The sequence below is a fragment of the Ambystoma mexicanum genome, chromosome 7p, assembly GCF_040938575.1.
Source record: "Ambystoma mexicanum isolate Mex_15411 chromosome 7p, UKY_AmexF1_1, whole genome shotgun sequence".
Taxonomy (NCBI): Eukaryota; Metazoa; Chordata; class Amphibia; order Caudata; family Ambystomatidae; genus Ambystoma; species Ambystoma mexicanum.
This window is the reverse complement of record NC_090939.1, coordinates 659,193,312-659,215,014: the sequence shown is the minus strand read 5'-3', so window position 1 is coordinate 659,215,014 and position 21,703 is coordinate 659,193,312.

The window sequence follows — 21,703 nt, the reverse complement described above, 5'->3', positions numbered from 1 at the left end:
TCTTAATGTGCCAAATCGCGCAGAGGCCTCAATGGTTCTCAGTTTCACATTCTGAATATTTTAAAGTACAAGGCAGGACACTGGTCCCTCATAGCATGTAGTTATTTGTTACTGCAATATACTGATACTCAGTTTATGTGTTACTGCAGCAAACCACTTCAAGGAACTTTTAGAGTAAAGGAGGGCTGGATTGTGGTGTTACAAACTAGGAAAGGGGAATTGGTAAGGTTATTATGGTATTTGAGAATGGGTAGAACAAATTACCTCTGGCAAGCTTTCATGGGAGCATCGGGGAACACAGGATTTGTGAGGCAACACTATATAGCAGAAGCAGAGTACATACCAGATTGGTCTATGTTTAGAGGGGTAATCGCAGGGCAGGAGCTTGCTGTAAGCAAAAGAGGCAAAGAAACAGGACAGGCAAGCAATTTTTCAGGTATCGGGGATTGATCAAAGTAAGGGATGTACTGGATTATGGGGTATCTCCAGAGAGATTAGGGCAAGCCCTTTGGATTCATGTCAGAAGTTTACTGTTAACATTCCTACAGCGGCATCAAGGGTTGGACTAGCTGAAGAGATGGTTGAATTCAATTTGAGGGTAAAGCTGGAGATCATATTCTGTGAGGGGTAATACTCCCACGGACTAGACAAAGGCAGCAGGAGTCTTTAACTTATCTGATCACAACTGTGATTACCCTGTGTACGGCTATGAAGCTGAGGCACAAGAGTAGACCAATCTGCAATGAAGGTGGAAAAAACAGAGTTAATAGAAATAACCCAATACAGGAAAGAAGAAAACCTTGAACGTGCACAAACCTAAAAGAGAGGCAGGAGATTGAAGTCTGACAAGCACTACCATATAGGGAACATAGGAATACAGAATGGAGCAAATCTGGAACCACGAATCTCCACCGATATCGGGGACTAGCAAAGGAGCCGGCACAAAAACTATGAATCCTATGTTTCTGGGAGTATCCGGAATGTCAAAGCAAGATGGTTACTGCCAACTCAGCAAATACTTTTAATTCTGAGGAACGTGGTGCACTAAAGGGAGACGACCAAAACCAGAGCCTGAAGTCTTGGAATAAAGCATGAAACTGCAACTACAGAGAGGAACAGAACAAGGAGTGTGAGAGGAGGTAAGCTCACATACTGAGAGTGTTGGTGGCAATACAGGAAGTCTGTGAGGAGGGAACTCACAAACAGGGTGTGTGTAGGAGTACAAATCTATATCAGAAAGATTGGATGATGTACTCGGGATCTGTTCTAATCTGGTGAAACATCAGCTCAGAACTCGAAAACCATTGGACTTTGTGATCAAAGCCCTTGGATTGCGGCCAACTTTCCCTGTGCACATAGGTGAGGATATGTGTACGACCTGTCCCCTGAAGAAATACCAGACAGGTGAAGCCGCAGATATGATTGCTGCAACTGACCAGGACAGGGTGCTTGAGATGTCTGAAGAGCATGTAGATAGAAATAATTATATCTCACTTGATGACACTGGGAACACCTGGAGAACAGAAGATTCAGTTAACATTGCAGCTGCTAACGAAGATGATGCGCATGAGGCTTTATGCGCTGAAAATTAATTGATGGGAAGATCTGAACCCTCTATCTGAGCTGCGACCTGAAGACCTGGTAAAAGATAAACAGGTTAAACCGTTGGAAAAATCAAACGGGTTATTAACTAACCAGGAAGACACTGGGAAACCTGCAATGTCAGTAGTTAAAAGGACACCTGGCCCTGCACAAATTGAGAGTAACTCGCACTTTGGCTGATGGGTCTAGTAGAAGTGTGATTTTACAAGGCCCTCTGGACCAGTTGACTCTCCTACGGCACGTGGCTGGAGAACCTGTTGTGCCAGTGTTTAGGCCAAGGCTGTGGGACTACCTTGGCTTCAACCTATCCCCGATAATGTAGTTCAGCATGGACAACATCCTACGCAGGATGTTGGAAGGGGGTTCCCCCATTTGAGGAGTACTTCAAAAATAAGACAACCTCCCGGGGTTAAGTTTGTGCAAGGGTTGTCTGATGAAGATGCTTTGTTCTCCACTTCAAAAGTAGGTGAGGTGGTAGAACCCTGTATTAACTTTAAAGTTAACGCAGATGATAAGACTATGACAACAATTAGACCTGGGTGTATGGTGAAGTTGGTCGAAAAGAATAACACAGCAGCTAGCCCCCTTCCTAAATAGGACTAATCTATTGCGGCTGCTGGCTTTGGTGCCATGGTTGAGCTCCATTAGATCTGCTGATAGTCTGGCACTACCTAAATGGGATAGTCCTACGAATTGGGTATTGATGCGGGTGACTAACCCTGCGGTGGCTGCCCTATGGTGTGCCAATGTTGACACCTCAGAAGCGTTGGGTCTTGGACTATTGGTAAGTAGTGTAGCAGTGAATGGAGAACTAGGGGTGAAGCTGGGTACTCAAGGTATATTTAACATCTTTGGGGCATTAGGCTCCCTTGTACCTGCACATGTGAATGTGGTATGTATACGGGGACCACACCCTTCTCTCAGGACAATATAGATAGGTGCTGATCTATTGATGTAATTAACTGGAATACTCGTGGGCACAGGCATCTGTTTTATAAAGACGGATCGTTAAACTCATTGCTGGGCTCTGACATATTTATGCTTCTGGAGACTTGGCTGGATTGCACAGTATATTTTGAGGGCTTCCATTTGTACCATCTGTTCGCAGGGATTGTGTCCTCTGACGTATTACACATCTCTGACAGTAATGTCCACAGCTGTGCTGCTTTGGAACATTTTTCGGTATCTGGGTCCAACGTCGATACGCTGTCGCTCGAGCGCCTCCGTCGAGTGCCAACGTCACCGGATGTTATATGTAGGACGCACAATGCCTGTAGCCTCAGTTCTGTTTTTTCCACAAACGTGTTTGCTTCGGAATCTCGGCACTCCTCGGATCTTCTCCTGTTGAATCGGTTTGTCTACCATTGGATATTGTAAATATGTCTTCGTATTCTACCCCGCGGTCGGGCTTCAAGAAGTGCCGGGACTGCGGTTCCAAGATGTCCCTTATGAACCCACACAACGTCTGCCTTTGGTGCCTTTGCGAGAGCCACGCCACCGATGAATGCCAGTCCTTGCCGTTGAAGGCCTTGCAGGAGCAGAAGAAGTTGTCTGTCGGTAGGGTTTCCAAACCCTGTAAGTCAAAATCCACTGGGCTTTCGACCGACTATTTGAGGGGCGACTCTCCGCGTTGGCGTAAGTCCAGGGGGTCTCGTTCTCGGAGTGGGTCCCGCCATTCCTCTGCATCTTCTAGGCACTCTCGGAAGCACCGTCACCGGTCGCCTTCCTCGTCCGAGGACTGCGCCAGGTAGCTTGTCCCAATAAGGATTCATCACTGGCGGAATGGGACGCATTTCGCACGGGGATGATGGCGATTTTCGAATCGCAGGGCACTGTTCCATCCGCGCCTTCGAGAGAAGCCGGCAAAGAACGCGCTAGGGCCACCGCTCGCACACCTTCGGGCTCCAGCGGTCCGCGCGATCATCTGGGGCTGTCGAGGACCCGATCGAACAAGGTTGATCACCATAGCCGTTCCAGGTCCCGGTCCTCGACACCCTCGAACATCGTAGCCTGTGATGCCTTCTAAGAAGGCATCGGCGCCATGTCTGTCGAGGGACTCTCTCGAGGCTCCGAGGAAGTCACCGGCACCGAGGCCGTCTAAGGACACAGTCGGGGCTCTGGCCTCAAGTGTCGGCGCCTCGCTCGACGTCGACAGTGATTCCATCAACGCCCTCAAAGCCTTTTGAGGAGGCTTTACCGGAGGTGCCCTGGAGGGCCGTGGAACCTCCTGAGGAAGGCCCTGAGTAAATCAGTGAGGCCTGTGTTTGAGCCTTTTTCTGTACCTTAATCCAGGGATTTATTCCAGCCTTTGGATTACATCTCAGATATGGAAGAAGGGTCAGATGAGGGGATTGTACCTCTTGAGGTTCCTGATGACCTGTTATCTGGTCACAGCCAGATGCAAGACCTACGTCAGTCCTTACATGACCCCAGTGGTCTGGATACCTCTCTGGAGGTTGAGTTTGGCAGGTCTGAGCCTGGTACACATGCTGAGTCCTCATACAGGCGTCTCATGTCGAGGGTGAGTATTTGGGGTGGTCTGCTCCACCTGTGGATTTTCTGAAGGATGACCTGACCGATATATTGGACCAAGGTCCACCCACTGACCCGGTGCTGCCATTTCATATGGCCTTACAAAGAAGGGTGGCGGTGGCTTGGACTGCTGCGAGAGTCTCCCGGCAGTGAATAAGTCATTACCAAAAAAATACCGTCCAGCCAGTGGCGACCCCTGCTACTTGTCTATGCACCCCACTCCGGAGAATTTGGTGGTGCAGGCGGCTACGGCCCCAGCAAAGCAGGCTGCGTACCCTACCATCCCTCCGGATAAGCACGACGAGTACTTTGACGGTTGGGCGAAGAAAGTATTTTCATCTGGGGGTATGACTTTAAAGGCAGCCAACTCCATTTGTGCCTTGGCAAGATTCACTCACACTCTCTGGAATTGTGTATCTTTGGCGGCTGAACATATTCCTGAAGGGGAGGAACAGGATGTTTTTCTTGCCCTCGTTCAGGATGGCAAGGATGCCATATGTGAATCTGTTCAGTTGGGTCTGGACGTGGCACTGTCAGCCGGTCCATGGCAGCCAGCACCGTGATGCGCAGGTTTGCGTGGTTGCAGAAGTCGGGGTTTGCTCCTGATGTACAATCCCTGCTTCGCAACATGCCCTTTGATGGTGTTCATCTTTTTGGCAGCAATGCTGACAAGAGCCTTGAGAGGTTGCAGACCTCCAAAGCTGAAGCGAAGTCGTTGAGCGCTACAGTACGTCAACTTCTGCCTTTTCGTCCTAGGGGACAGCAATGGAGAGGAGGTTCCTTTTGATACTACTCTTCCTTTGGTAGATCGAGGGGAGCTGCAGCCAAAGGGGCCAACGTAGGAGTACCAGAGGTGGAAAACAAGGTACTCGAGGTGCCAAAGACATGCGGGCAGTTGCCTCTTTGCCCTCAGGCACTTCTGCAGCCGCTCCCGCTCAGTCATGAGGCCATGTCCCATGGTTCGCTGGTTGGGGGAAGGCTGGCGCAGCATCTTGTAGAATGGCGTGCCATTACTTCAGATGTGTGTGTTCTGGAGGTCATAGCCCACGGCTACTGTCTTCCTTTCCGGCAGAGGCCTCACTACAATCCACCGGGGATGCTCTTTGAAGAATCCGTCCTTGTGCAGGAAATCAAATCCCTGCTGGAGAAAGGCGCCATAGAACTGGTTCCTGTTGTGGAGAGAAACAAGGGATGGTATTCCCCATATTTTTTTGATCCCGAAAAAGATGGGGGATTGAGACCCATCCTGGACTTACGTGGTTTGAACAAGCTCCTCGGGAAGGACAAGTTCAAGATGGTAACTCTTTCTCAAGACCTCTAGGCCCTTCAACTTCAGGACTGGCTGGTGTCTCTAGACCTCAAGGATGCTTACTTTCATGTGCCAATTCATCCCAAGCACAGAAAGTACCTGAGGTTTGCGGTTGGCGACTCGCATTTTCAGTTTCAGGTCCTGCCATTCGGATTGACCTCCGCCCCGAGGGTCTTCACCAAGCTCATGGTGGTGGTGGTGGCAGCGTATCTCAGGAAAGGGGGGATTCACGTCTACCCCTACATGGACGATTGGTTGATCAGGGTACGCTCTCCCGAGCAAGTCCTGGATCATCTTTCCGCCACCTTCCACTCCCTTCACAAGCTGGGCTTCTCCCTCAACTTGAAGTCTCATTTGACACCTACCCAGCGGCTCCAGTAATTCTGAGCAGTGCTCGACACGTCCCTGGGGCAGTGTTCACCTCCCCAGGTGAGGGCTAACCACATTCTGCAGATGGTGGACCAGTTTCAACGTGGCCAGAGTCTCCCCGGCATTCGAGTTGAGGTTGCTCGGCCTCATGGCATCCTGCATTCTACTGGTGCCGGAGGCCAGGCTGCGGATGAGATCTCTGCAGTGGGCTCTCAAGATGCAGTGGTCGCAGTCCTCCGACAGGATGTCGGATCCCGTTCAGGTGCTGCCCTTGGTCGCACAAGATCTTCTGTGGTGGGCCGACGAAGGCAATCTGAAAGTAGCGCCATTTTGGCTTCCCTGGCCAGAGGTGACGATCGTGACAGATGGAGAGCTCATGACAACGAGTTGACAGTCCGTGGTCGTTGGTTGCCGTCGGAGTCAAGACTCCACATCAATCTGTTAGAGCTGCAGGCTCTCAGGCTAGTCCTGAAGGCTTTTCTGCCGTCTGTATGGGGGAAGAATGTCCTGATTAAGACGGACAATACAGTGACAATGCACTACCTCAACATAAAAGGGGGGGGCAGGGTCACTCCCACTGTGCAGAGAGGCGATGCAGCTCTGGTTCTGGGCCATCCAGCAGAAAATTTCGATCTCGGCAGTTCATCTGACCGGAGACGAAAACACGGCGGCGGACGATCTGAGCAGGCAGAGTACGATCTCTCTCGAGTGGGAGCTGGCTCAGGAAGTTCTTTTGGAGATGTTCGCCCTTTGGGGGACCCCACAAGTGGATCTCTTCGCCACCAGTGTCAACCGGAAGTGCGAAAGATTCTGCTTGCAGGAATTTCCTCGAAAAGGAGCCTTATGGGACTTGTTCGTAGTGGAGTGGTCCTTCCCACTGCTGTACGTGTTTCTACTGCTGTACGTGTTTCTTCCAGTCCCCGTCATTCCGCAAGTGTTGCGGAGGTTATGGAGGTTCGGTTCCCGAATGATCCTGGGCCAGGAGAGCATGGTACCCGGACCTTCTCGACATGTCCATCTGCCCCCACGCCGTCTTCCCTATCGAGACGATCTGCTGTCACGGGAGGGGAGTCGTGTTCTCCATCCAGGGGTCAAGTCTCTCAACCTTCATGCTTTGTTTCTGAAAGGTTGAGGTATGACGATTGGGACCTCCCTGAAGACGTGATGGAGGTGTTGCTTTCGGCCAGAAGACAAGCAACAAAATCCCTGTACTGTTGCCGTTGGAGAAAGTTCTGCGACTGGTGCAGGATTCAGAATGTGGATCCTTTTCAGTGTTCAATTCCTGTGGTTCTGTCTTTTTAGCTTTCATTAGCCCACAAGGGCCTGCAAGTGGGTACCATTAAAGGGTTACCTGGCGGCGCTGTCCATATTTAAGCGCTCGTCTGAGGAGTGTGCTTATTTTAAGATTCCTTTGATTTTTCATTTTCTAAAAGGGCTAACTAATGTGTTTCCATCGTCCCCGTTCCAGGTGCCAGGATGGGTTTGAACTTGGTTCTGAAATATCTAATGAGAGCTCCGTTTGAGCCCTTACATTCTTGTCCTTTGAGACTGTTGGCCTTTAAGACTGTATTTTTGGTTGCGGTTACTTCTGCTCGCAGAGTGAGTGAGTTGGAGGCACTATCCGCCAAACCGGTGTTCCATAAGGACAGGGATGTCCTTAGGGTTCGTCCTTCTTTTCTTCCGAAGGTTGTGTCGGAATTTCATTTGAGCCAGAAGGTAATTCTTCCGGCATTCTATCCTCCTCCGCATCCTAGTAAGGAAGAGGAGAGGCTCCATAGGTTGGATCCGAGGAGAGCTTTGAGCTTCTATCTCTCACGGATGTCCCGGGTCAGAGTGGACGATCAGCTATTTGTAGGATACGCTGGAAGGCGTTTAGGTCAAGCTGTTACCAAGCAGACCTTGTCCCGATGGATCATTTTAATGATCCCTGAATGTTACCGTTTGGCGGGTAAGGACCCTCCGGTAGGCTTACGGGCCCATTCTCCTAGGGGTGTCGCTGCCTCTACTGCTCTGCAGAGGGGTGTTCCCATTCGTAGCATTTGTGAAGCAGCCACATGGGCCTCTGTCCATACTTTTGTAAAACACTACTTCCTGGATTCTATCCATGGGCAAGATTTGGCCTTTGGTAAGGCGGTCCTCTATTCTGCAATTTGATTGGGCATTCTAAATTCTTTTCCCACCTCCATACCGTGGTACTGCTTTGGGAGTCTGTCAGAGATGTGGAATATGTCGAAGGACATATTCGATGGGATGTTCCTCCGACATATTCCACATCAAACCCTCCCAGCCTGCACCTCTACAGAAATTCTTATGCGATTGCAGCTTACGTTTCCGCAAGGCTTTCTGTAGTCATACTGGCAGAAGATTGGTGCCACACGTTCTGGGAAAAACGACAACTGAGGCTACGGGCGTCATGCGTCCTACATATAACATCCGGTGACGTCGGCTCTCAACGGAGGCCCTCGAGGGACAGCGTATCGACGTCATTGGCGTAGGACCCCGACACCGAAAGATTTTCCGAAGCAGCACAGCTGTGGACATTACTGTCAGAGATGTGGAATGCGTCAGAGGAACAATCACATCGAAAGAACATTACCAGGTTAGAAAGTAACATGTTCTTTGCCACTAAAGGCAAAAGAGGGCAGCCCGCTGCGGGCTTGTATTAGGTGTTAGTCAGAGGCTGTGTTCACGTGAAGTGTGGCGCACCCAGGAGGCTGGCTTTGCTCTTGGGGCAGAGATCAGTAGCACTATTGGTAATTTGGAGGAGTGTTTGGCAGAGAACCGGAAAGTAAATGGAATGATGGATTCATTTTACTGGGTGTTGATTTTAATGGACGGTGTATTGACATGAAGTTGACAATTGTAGAGGTTAAGCAACTGGTTGGGTTCCTTAGACAGTGGGATATTAGAATGTTTAATGGACGCACAAAGGACGATGTACCTGGCCAATATGCTTGGAAGTGTCTTACTTCCATTGCTACGCTGGATTACCTGTTTGGAAATAACGATTGTCTGCTGGCAACTAGAAAGCTACTTGTCACTGACCTGGGCTTTAGTGACCATCTATTAAGCCTGTCACTGGAAGTCTCACAGGGGTTGGAAAAACAGGAATGTCGGCCAGGGTGCTTTGGTATGCAGTCCAATCATTCAGGAAATCTCATTACATGGAATGAAAGGAATCTGGTTAGGATTGGGAGTATGGTAGATTGTCTTGACTCTAATGAAGTGGAGTGTTTGGGGGTTTTGGGTGGGGATGTCACTGAAGATTGGATTATGCAATTGACCACCTTTATTGGGAAAAGCTGTACTAGGCAATATGCACTATGCCCAAAAGTAACCACGCCTTTGATCCTGCTGTTTGTGACGTTAAGCGTGTCATGCGTATGGATATAAAAAGGATTAATGTTTCAACCCTGTCCAGGGAGGAAAAGAAAACTAAAAAAGTATGGTTAAGATTGCCTATAGGGGATGGTGCAAATGGTGGAAATGTTCCCTCAATAACCAACACTGGCAAAAAATGATCGGGGCCCTTAGTAAGAGAAATCATAAGGAAACATGGGGTCAGCTGAATACAGCTAAGATTGCTAATGAAGTGAAGACCCTTAAACCCATTCAGGAAAGGGTATGGCTAGATTATGTTAAAACCAACAGGGTGGGCGTTTATTCACCCCGCCTAGTTTCGGCTTGCAAGGATGGCAGCTGAAGATAAGTGAGGGTATGATAGAGGAGAAGATTTTGAGATTAAACAATTCTAGGGCACCCGGACCTAATGGTCTTGCTAACATCGTACTTAAACATAATCCCGGGGATGTGGGCAAAAGTATTATATATCCTTTACAATTTTGTATTTGTTTATTATTTGTATCGTGCACCGAACCCTGAGGTAGCTGGGTGCTGAAAAAACTTACATACAGGATAAAAAGCAAAAATACAGTAAGTTAAGAGGACCAATGGTTACAGATAGGTCTGAAGTCCAGAAGCATTTATAGAGTAAGTATAAGTGCATTAGGCAAAGCATATGATGGAGGTTCGGACCGGTAGCAAGAGACAGATGAAGGGACCTTATTGGAGAGGCTTGTTACCCAACCAGTTTTTTTATTCCAGACTTCAATGTCAGGAAGGAGGGTTCTTGTCTGTAAGAGAGGGATATGGAGTTCCAGCGTTTGGCTGCTTGGACTGGGAAGCTGGCACCTCCCGCAGTTTTTAGGTTAAACTTAGGTACTGCAAGGCAGTGGGATAGGGCAGATCTGGTGGTGCGAGATGATTGGTGCTTACAGAATTTATCTGACAAATATTTGGGGGCTGTGTTCGCGAGGCACTTGTGCGTGATTACCAAGGTGCGGAGAGTGATCCTGTCAAGAACTGCCAGTTGGCATTGCACCTAAGAGTTGAAATGTGGCATCTGGGCAGGTTGAGTGCTGCTCTCAATTATTTTGAAGGACCTAAAGCCTGTTTAGGTTGAGTTCAGAGGAACCTAGAAAGTGTGTGATGCAGTAGTCCATTTTTGAGTGCTAATGCTCTGGCTAGCGTTAGGCAACTGCTGGTAGACGGGTAGGTTTTACAATTGTAGATTACCTTATTGGTGTAGGCTGTGGAGGCCGCCAAAGAGCTGACTTGTTTCTTAAGGGACAGTGTTAAGTCAAGATAGACCCCCAGTGTTTTTATTTCCTTGGAGACTTTGATCGCGTTACCGTCAATGTCGAAGGATGTGTACCCTTGGTCAATTTTGTTCAAACGTGCCTGAGTGCCGAAAATCAGGAGCTCGGTCTTATTGTTGTTAAGGCATAAACTGTTGGTAGCCATCCAGGCCTGGATTTCTAGGTAGACATCGTTCAGTAGCTTAGTCTTGATCGTAGCAACCAGTGAGGGGGATGTGGACTTGGGTGTCATCTGCGTAGTTGGTGTAGATGACACCCAAGTTGTCCAGGCGATCGAATAGGAGCTAGCCGGATTGTCTGAGGCCTAATAAGTCGTTTTCCAAGTGTTTTTGAATTTGCAGATGTGCAACACGGTCCAGTATTTTTAAAAGGAAAGGGACGGTAGTAATGGGCCTGTAATTTGTTGGAATGTTTGGGTCTAGGTTGGGTTTTATTCAGGAGAGCCATAACCCAGGCTTCCTTGAGATTGTTGGGCACTTGATTGCACTTGAAGGATGAGTTTATCAATTTGGCAATGAAAGGGGACAGATCTTTAGCTCCTTCCTTAATGATGGAAGCTGGACAGATGTCACCTTGACAATAAGAAGGTTTTAGACTTGTAATAATGTCTTCCACTTCCTTTGATGTTACTTGAGAGAACGTGAAAGGTGTGCATTGCGGGTGACTTTTCTCTAGTGCAGGTTTAGGGCGATGGCAGCTCAACAGGCTAGTCTTTTTAGATTCAATCTTATTTTGTAATAAGGTGATTTTGTCAGCTAGTGCTTGCTGGATTGTTGTGCACCAGGCTGTATCCTTAGTACAGTCTTCGGAAGGAGGTGGTGGGGATTCAAGCTCTTTTAGGATACTACGAGCTCTTTAGTGCTTGATTTGGCGTTGTGGATTCTGGTGTTGCATGCTTCTTTCTTAGTGGATAGGATAGCCGCTTTATAGGTTGCAGCTGCTGAGGTGAACAACATTTTGTTATGGCTGGTAGGTGATTTATGCCATATGGTTTCAGCAGTCCTTTTGGTGTTCCTTAGGATTTTTAACTCTGGCGCGAACCACTTGTTGAGATGGGCGATTGGTTTTGCTTTTCTTAGTTTGAGAGGTGCAGAGATGTCTAAAGCTGATTCAAGTGTAGCATTATATAGATCGACCAGCTTATTTGAGTCAAGGTTCTCCAGCATGGAGTCTGGCATGGATTCACATGCTCATGAATATTCCCCGTCTTCAGGCTGGGAATCCTTGGTAAAGAAAAAATCAGTATCGGTTTCGTTTCTGATCTGTCTTTCGTAGTAGTAACCAATCGCTGATCTCTGCATCATACTGACCACAGTCAATGACTGCCTTCTACCTAAGCCCCGCCTCTGGCAGCCATCTTCAGATTTTTACCGCACGTTCAAGTGTTGGGAGTCCTCGTGCTTAGCTCTCGAGCTTTTACTGCGTGTTTCGCGCTTTTTCAGGTGAATTTTCACATTTTTTCGGTTAATCGAGCCTCAAGCTCCACCGTTCTACTCCCGTTAACGGCTACCCCTTGCGGGATTTTCCTACGCCCCTCAAGGGTGAAGATTTCGTCGAATCAACTTCTTGGAGGATTCCAGAAGATTCGCGGCCTACTTAGAGATGGCCCAGGATGCGAGTTCGTTGCCCGGACCCAAGCTGTTTCGCGGCTGCCCTGGATGCGGGCTGCAGAATGTGTTTAAGGAAGACGAACATTCGCGATGCCTCTACTGTCTTCATGGGGACAAGACTCATGTAGAGAAGGACTGCCAGTTCTGCAAGAACTTGTCGGAGCGGACCATGAGGGACCGTCAATCCTGTCTCGCCAGCTGGTTGGAGAAGGGCTCAACGGGTGAGAAGAAGAAGAAAGGGTCCGAGCGGGCTTCTAAGTCCTGTGCGGGCGCCCCGGCGAAGGGGGCCCAACACCAGGCCAAGCGCCGCGAGTCCGCTGGCTCCGGGAGCGCCGAAAGGTCGGGCTCTTCGGTCGCCAGGCAGGGCGCACCTTCCCCGGCACCGTCAACCACGAGCCAGCGCTGCGGTTTGGGGAAGAGGAAGTCCGAGACCCCGGGTAAGCTTCGGGAGAAGCCCCGTCCGATCTCGAAAGAGGGGGAGCGAGGCGTCACCCCTCCCCCGAAGTAGAAGGCCCGGGACGCACCTAAGCTGGTGAAGGCCCCTACCCAGCAGGCAAAGGCCTCTATCGAGGCGATTGCGGCGACTCTGGCCAAGCCAGCAGAGACCCTGCCAGCGGAGACTGCCTCCGGGACTAGAGTTTCCCTGCCGCCAAGGAGGGAATCCTCTTTTCAGCCCATCGTCGTGGCCGCCATGATGGAAGAAGCGAGGGGGGTCACGGTAGCCTCCTCGAGCTCGGAGTCAGCCTCGGAGGAGGAACTGACCGAGGCCGTGAGGAACCTCGAAGTCCAATTCGAGAATGTTCGATCCCGTAAGGAAGATCCTCGGGAGATAACCGAGGAAGATGACGATGGCGAGGAAGAGCAGCCTTCCCTTCCGGCGCGTCAGGAACCTAGGCCTCAGGATGGCTCGGCGGCCATTTTGTCTGCGATCCAGTCCTTATGCTCTGAGATGGACGAGGTTCCCACGGCCCAGGCCGGAGGACCTGCAGCCTGGCCCGTCGGGAAGTCCTCAGAACAAACGACGGAGGACCCAACCCTCTCCTCCGCTCGCCCCCGTAAGGCCTACAGTTCCCTTCTCATCCTCCCACGAGTCGGGAGATGACGGTGTGTTGGGCTCGACAACGGGTTCTGAGGGCGACGGCGACGGAACGGGTCTCCCGTCGCACGGGCCACGCCGCCCGACGAGATTGGCTCATTCCACGCCATGATCGCCAGGGCGTCCGAATTGTTCCAGCTCTGCCCGGAGGAGCAGAAAAAGGAAGGTTTCCTCTATCAGCGCCAGGAGGCCAAGAGGAAGACTGTCATCGCGGTGCCTCTAATCGATGACATCTGGGAGGAGGGCCTGTCGGTTCTCAAAAACCCCTCCACGGCACCAGCCAAACAGGACCGGTACGAGAAGAAGTACCGGGTCCCCGAAACCGCTCCCCTGTGCCTCAGGGCCCAGCCAACGCCAGACTCGGTCGTCTCGGCGGCGGCGAAGAAGAAAGCAGCGGGGTCAGGAGCCTCGACGTCGAAATCCCCGCCGGACGGCGAGGGAAAGAAGTTGGACGCCATGGGGCGGCGGGTCATTTCGTCGGCGGCGACGACGATCAAAGCGGCCAACGCCCTGGCGATTGTGGCCCGTTACGACAGGGAGCTCTGGTTTAAGCTGGCCCCCATATTGGACTTCCTGCCGGACGACAAGAGGTCCAAGGCCCTGGAAATACTACAAGAGGGCGTGGTGGCGTCGGACCACGCCATAACGGTGGCAACCGATATTGCCGATACCGGGTTCCGCCAGCTGGGCAACAGTGTTTGCCTACGACGACGGGGTTGGCTCCGGGCGACTGACTTCCGTCAGGACGTCCAGACCGGGGTGTTGGACATGCCGTTCGACGGCAGCAACTTGTTCAGGAAGGCGGTGGACGAATCCCTCCAAGCCATAAAAACGGACACGGAGACGGCCCGCGCCCTAAGAGCCCTTCATCAACGACAGCCCTTTCGGAGCTCCGGAGGCAGACAGGGTGCCTCCAAGGGATCCAGCGGTGGCTCGTCGTCCTACCGCCAGGCGGCACGCTCCTCGTCTCAGGAGGCCTACAGGGGTCGCGGCAAGCAGGGAGCGCCTCGCCGCCGTCGGCAAGGTGGCCAGGGCGGCAAGGCCATCACCTCCAAGCAGGACTGAACCGGCCGTGGTCTCAGGCCCCCACTGAAGCACCCCGGTGGGAGGCCGGCTGACGAATTTCGTCGGCGTGTGGAAGTCCATCTCCACCGACCGTTGGGTGCTGGATACCCTGGAAAGAGGACACTCTATCGAATTCCTGAAGAAGTGCCCTCACGTTCCACCTGTGGCCAGGAAGGAAAATCACGTCTCGCAACTGCTGTTGGAAGTACGGGCGATGCTCAGGAAAGGCGCCATCGAGCTTGTCCCGAAGAGGCTCCGTGGTGTACTCAAGGTACTTCCTCGTCAGGAAGAAGACGGGCGGCTAGCGCCCCATCCTGGACCTTAGTCTTTTGAACAAATACATCAGATCACAAAAGTTCAGGATGGTCACCCTCCAGCACGTACTGGGACAGCTGGAGGAAGGCGACTTTCTATCGTCGTTGGACCTGGAGGATGCATACTTCCACATTCCCATCCTCAAAAGTCACCGAAGATTCCTCAGGTTCGTCGTCCAAGGACGCCACTACCGTCCAGCTACTCACAGACCTGGGATTCGCCATAAACTACCCAAAGTCCCACCTGGCGCCGTCGCAGGTGGCCCTGTTTCTGGGAGCGAAGCTCGATACAGTGAGGCGCCTGGCGGCCCCGTCGGAAGATAAGACGAAGACCATTCTAGGCAAAGTGCAGCGCCTGCTAGCCACGGACGTGGCCAGGGTGAGGTCCATCAAGTAACTCCTGGGGATGATGTCCTCCTGCATCTACCTGGTGCGCCTCTGCAGACTACGGATGCGCCCTCTTCAAGAATTTCGCGACGCCCGTTGGATGCAGGCGAAGGGCATCTTCGAAGACAGGGTCCTCCTCAACGAGGTGTTCCGGCGGGCGATTCAGTGGTGGGGCGTTCAAGCTCACCTCATGGCAGGCAAGGACTTTCAGATGCCGGCGTACCAGGAGACGGTGACGACGGACGCCTCCCTGGAAGGTTGGGGCGCCCACACCGGAGATCTCCACTCAAGAGGCCTCTGGCTCCCGGAGGAGAGGCTCCTGCACATCAACGTCCTCGAACTCCGAGCCGTGTTCTGGGCTCTCAAATCGTTCCTCCCATCGCTCAAGGGCAAGGTGGTGCGGATCTTCACAGACAACACCACGACAATGTTTTACATAAGGAAGCAGGGAGGCACCAGATCCCCAGCCCTATCCAAGGAGGCACAGGATCTGTGGCACTGGGCGGTCGCCCAGGGGATGTTCCTGGTTCCCTTCCACCTGGCAGGAGAAAGCAACACCATCGCTGACTCGCTCAGCAGGGAGCTGCGCGCGTGTCACGAGTGGGAACTGCGCCAGGATCAGGTGGATCAACTCTTCCGACGATGGGGCAAACCCCAAATCGACCTGTTCGCAACAGCGACGAACTCGAAGTGCAAGAGGTTCGCCAGCAGGTTTCCCCAGCCGAGAAGCATGGGCGATGCGTTCTCGTTCCCCTGGGACGGCCTATACCTGTATGCCTTCCCTCCGTTGCCGTTGCTGCTTTGACTCATCAGCCAGCTCAAGAGGTCCCGGTGCAGGATGATCCTCGTCGCACTGGCGTGGCCGAGGCAGATCTGGTTCCCGGACCTTCTGGACTTGTCAACGTCCCCTCCCATCAAGCTGTCGGCGGACCTTCTCTCCAGAGAAGGAGGCGCCATCTTCCACCATGACCCGGCGTGGCTGAACCTGCAGGCTTGGCTCCTGAAGCGCTAGAGTTTGGAGGCTACGATATACCGGCCGATTGCAGAGAGGTTCTTGCAAAGGCCAGGGCGTCCTCAACTCTCAAATGCTACGGTCATAAGTGGAAGAGGTTCTCCATCTGGTGCCGAGCACAGAAGATCAACCCCCTACGGATTACGGCCCCTCAAGTGCTGCCGTACCTGCTATCGCTGGCAAAGGCTGGGCTAGCCCATGCCTCCATTAAGATTCATCTGGCGGCTATCTCCATATATACCAGAACCACAGGACGGATGTCCCTGTGGTCCCATCGACTGGTAAAAGAGTTTATGAAAGGACTGTTCCGGTCGTTCCCGCCGGTGAAGGCCCCGGCCCCAGCGTGGGAACTTAACGTGGTGCTGACCAGGCTCATGGGGGCCCCCATTCGAGCCGATGCACTCCGCACCGATGAAGTTTGTGTCGTGGAAGACTGCATTCCTGGTGGCCATTACCTCCGCACGACAAGTGGGAGAGATCCAGGCCCTATCCTGCAAAGCACTGTACTTGACTTTCCATGCCTCGAGGGTGGTGCTTAGGACGCACCCCTCCTTTACGCCCAAGGTGCCGTCGGACTTCCATCTTAACGAGCCCTTGGTGTTACCTGTTTTCTTCCCGTCTCCTTCGTCGCCGGCCGAGAGGACTTTGCACTCGCTGAATGTGGCTAGAGCGCTGAAGTTCTACGTGGACCGCACAAAGAGTTTCCGGAGGACATCACAGCTGTTTGTGAACTTTGGACCTGTGAATCAAGGGAAGGCTCTCTCGAAGTCTTCTAGTTCCAGATGGCTCTCCGGCTGCATCATGCACTGCCACCGGTTGGCTAACCGACCGGTGGCAGGCCGTCCGAGAGCCCATTCGACCAGAGCGATCGCTGCTACTACGGCGTTCTTATCTGGTGTGCCCCTGCTGGACATCTGCAGGGCTGCTATGTGGAGGTCGACGCACACCTTCACGAGATTCTACTGCGTCGATTGGGATTCCAGGGAGGATTCCAGGGTCGGCCAAGCAGTGCTGCGCAACCTGTTCGCCTAAGGTGAGCCTGGTGAGGAGGTAAGAGATGCTTATTGTTGAGTTTTTTGTATTGCTTAATGTTGAGCCTTTTGCCACCTCCCGTGGTTGTACATGTGTGTACTGCTATTTATTGTTATATTCATGAGCATGTGAATCCATGCCAGACCGCATGCTGGAGAAGGAACAAGATCCTGGCAACAAACGCTGTTAGTTCCTGTTTACAAAAAAAGGTGTGCATACTTCTCCAGAGGATTTCAGGCTCTTATCCCTGTTGAATTCAACAGGAATAATATTTGGGTCATTTGTTCTTGCAGCCCTACGAAAATGGGTTGATGACTCTAATATTTTGAATTTTGCACATACAGGTTTTAGACCTGGATGTGTAGCACTGCCCATAACCTTATTGTATTGGACTCATTGTATAGGGAAGCTACAGCTACGGATGGGAAGACCCTTTATTCCATATTTGTGGATTTCTGGGTGGTCTTTGACCGGGTGAGCAGGCAAAAACTCTGGGCCAAGATGCAGTGTTGGTGATGCCCAGGGTGGCTGCTTAACGTTATTAAAGGCCTTCACTACGTGACATTGGTACATGTTAGGTAGGATGACGAGGGGGGACTTTCGGCACCTGTCTTTACCAGCGTGGGGGTCAAGCAGGGGTGCACTTTGGCACCCCTACTTTATTGCATTCAATTCGGAGCCAGTGTTTCTCAAGGGCTTCACAGTCTGGCTTTGGAGCTTCCTCTTCTTGGTACAATCCCCAAAGCCAATCCTCTTTTCAAAGCAGTCAATAAAGAGGGCTTAGGAGAGGTAAAGGTCGGGCACAGTTGCAGCCTCTAGAGGCTCTACTGCCCCCCCTCCAACAAATGACGCTCCAGTACACGTACCCTCCCATGCTTTCCCAGTAAGGGGGTTGCATAACCTCTTTCACCCACACATGGGAGGGGATAATGTCAGATCGCTGGGTGCTAACATCGTGGATAAAGGTATTCAGTAGAATTCCTAGAAACGCATCCTCACCATCCTCCTCGATTAAAAATGTTGCCAGAACATCACTTGATTTTACAAGTAGCTTTAACACTACTACAAAAGGGAGCGATGGAGCTAGTTCCACCTCTGGAAGAAAACCACGGTATATAATTAGTGTACTTCCTTGTTCCAAGGAAAGATCGAACAATGCGCCCAGTCTTAGACCTGCGCCCTGCAAACACGTATGTCAAGTCACACCAATTCAGGATGACAATGCTGCAGGAAGTAATTCCTCTATTAAAACGGCAGGATTACATGGCAACATTGGACATGAAAGATGCATACTTTTATATTTCAATATTGCGAGTGCCCAGAAAATACCCAAGGTTCATAAAGGGAAACAAGCACTACAAATTCAAAGTGCTACAATTCGGCATAGCCTTAGCACCGCAAGTGTTTACAAAGGTCCTTGTGGTCGTGTCCGCACACCTACGGAGACAGTCCGTTCCAGTGTACCCTTTCCTAGAAGACTGGCTAATAAAAGGAGATACACCTCAGTTGTCAGCAAAATACTCAATGTGCTGTTTCAATTTGGCTTCTTCATCAACGAAAAGAAGTCCAGTCCAGTAAAACAATTTCTATGCAAGAGGGGCTAACAAAACGATGGTCGCAAGCAAGAGGTCTGTGAGACGATATAGTGGTGGTTTTGCGTCCTCTGGTTCGATCTCTGCAGTGGTGGACAAAGGAAAACCTTTTAAAGTGCAAACCGTTCAACACCCCAGCTATCAAATAACTGCAGACTCATCCCTAACCGGTTGGGGAGCTCATTTTCTCCATCAGACTTTACACAAGGTGCGGACACAAGCATTAACTAGAAAGCATATCGACCACATAGAACTGCTAGTACAGAAGACAGTGTTCATACTAACAGATCGCACCATAGCCATGTTCTACATAAACATGCGGGCAGGAGCACACTCTCCAAGCCTGTCCAAACTAGCCCAGAACATTTGGATGTTTGTCAAAACACGACTGGCAGTTGAATTTCAACATCCTACACAACCTTTTCGCAAACTGGGGTTTTCCAGACATAGATCTCTTGCTACACAAGAGAATGTACAATGACATGGTTACGCATCCTGATTTCCCCAGACAAAATCCAAGGGCAATGCACTGTTAATTACTGGTCAGGGAGATTTGGGCATGCTTCACCCCCCCCCCACACTCCTACCCCAAACTACACTTCTAAACATAATAGTCAGAAAGCTATACCAGGAGCATTTATCCTGATAGCTCCTATGTGGGTGCGTCAAACAAGAGTGTCACACCTGCTGATGTCTTTGTCCTCCAATGAAACTGGCGTTCCAATACAACATGTCACAGAACCGAGGGACAACACTCCACCCATGCCCTCAGACGCTGAATTTAGCAGCTTGTCTCCTGAGGTCGTAGTTTGGTCATTTAAACCTAAACCAAAGGTGTATGGACATTTTAAAGGAAACACGCAAACCTAAGTGACCGCTATTTTAACAAATGGAAATGCTTTGTCTTATTTTGTAAAGCAAGTAACATCAACCGTGTTGACTGTTCACCTTCACATATAGTAAGCACACTATTTACTATATCTCTTAGACACAGGGTTAGTCTTTAATTCCCTACAAGCTCACCTAGCGGCTCTCTCAGCCTACACCACACCACAAGTAAAGTTTCCTGGTTGAAAGTGCCTGTGGTGAAAGCATTTGTGGATGGTGTTAAAAAAACTATACCCACCAGTTTCAAATCCAGCTCCAGGCTGACACGAATGTTGTGCTTACAAAGCTCATGGGGGGAGGGGGAGGTGGGCTTTGAGCCAATGCACAAAGCCAGTCTTTAGCATCTTGCATATAAAACTGCTTTCCTTATCACTATCACTTCAATAAGGAGAGTAAGTGAATTACAAGCCCTTTCAGTGCAAGATCCCTTTGTCATTATTCTCCAAAATCCATCTCAAAGTTCCCTGTAAATCAATCCATAGAACTTCCTGTTTTCTTCTAGAAATCCAAAGTATGCGGCAGAAAGAAGTCTACATACCTTAGATGCCAGAAGGGCTGTCGTGTATTACCTTTTAAAAAGACTAAACCACTCAGAAAAGCAGACCCTTTGTTTTGTGTCTCTAGCAGCAGAAAGCGAGGGGGGGTTCCCATCTCTAAATCGGCTATCTTAAAATGGATTGTCGGATGCATTCAACTTTGTTATTCTCTTGCCAAGAGAACATTACCCTTCAAGTCCATAGTACAATCAACTCTGAGCACAGTGGCTACTCTAGCTTTCTTTGCAAATGTCCCCTTAGATGCTATTTGCAAAGCTGCCACTTGGAGTTCTGTTCATACCTTCACACAGCACTACTGCTTAGATAAACATTGTTGGGGTGCCACACGGGTGGGTCAGGTGGTGTTCAAACATCTTTTTGCTGCTCTACCTTCAAACAACCCACCACCTTCTCCAAGTGCTGCTTGCTAATCTATGCAAAGCATGTGATTCAAAGCAGATCCACAAGCCTCAGAAGGCATACATTACTTACCGTAATTGTGTTTCTGATGCTTGCATCTGCTTAGATTCACATGCACCCACCCTTCCTCCCCTCTTGAAGTTGAAGGTTCAAGGGCAAATAATATATTTTTCACACCGCATCACAACTTACCTATTCTCGATGCATACATTCCATATTCCCTCAGGTCAGAAACAAAACCATCTGAGCGACCTCGTCGCGTGAGCGGTCATGGGTACGGTAGACCTCACACTACAAATATTACAAAAACGCCAAGTTGACGTCTGTTTTCGAACTTCAAAAACATGTGCAATAATCCACACCTACCACTAGATGTCGGCCTATGCAAAGCATGTGAATCTAAGCAGATAGAAGCATCAGAAATATGATTCTCCAGCATGTGGTCTAGCATGGATTTCCATGCCCATGAATATTCCCCGTCGTCAGGCTGGGAATCCTCGGTACAGAAAAAAATCAGTATCGGTTTAGTTTCTGATCTGTCTTTCCTAGTAGTAACCAATCACTGATCTCTGGGTCATACTGCCCACAGACAATGACTGCCCCCTCCCTAAGCCCCGCCTCCGGCAGCCATCCTCAGATTTTTACCGCACGTTCAAGTGTTGGGAGTCCTCGTGCTGTAGCTCTCGAGCTTTACTGCGTTTTCGCGCTTTTTCAAAGAGAATTTCTAATTTTTCGGTTACATTGAGACTCAAGCTCCACCGTCTTTACATCCGATCAACGGGGACCCGTTTCAGAAGTTTCTACGCCCTTCAAGGGCGAAGATTTCGTCGAACGACGCTTTTGGAGGATTCCAGAAGTTTGAGGCCTACCCCGGATATGGCCCAGGAGAAAGGGAGCTCGACGTCCGGGAAGCTGTTCAGGGCGTGCCCTGGATGCCAGCTGCAGAACGTGTTCAAGGAAGACAAGCATTCCTTATGCCTCTACTGTCTTCAAGAGGACAAAACGCACGTGGAGGAGGACTGTGCGTTTTGCGGGAACATGTCGGAGCGGACCATGAGGGACTGCCATCTTCGTCTCGCCAAGTGGCTGGAGGGAAAGAGCCTGTCGGGTGAGAGGAAAAAGAAGAAATCCGAGCGGTCTTCTAAGTCCTGTGAGGGCGCCCCGGCGACGGGGGTCCAACAGAAGGCTAAGCACCGTCAGTCCGGGAGCACCGAATGGTCGGGCTCCTCGGCTGCCAGGCAGGGCGCATCCTCCCCGGCGCCATTGACCACGAGCCAACGC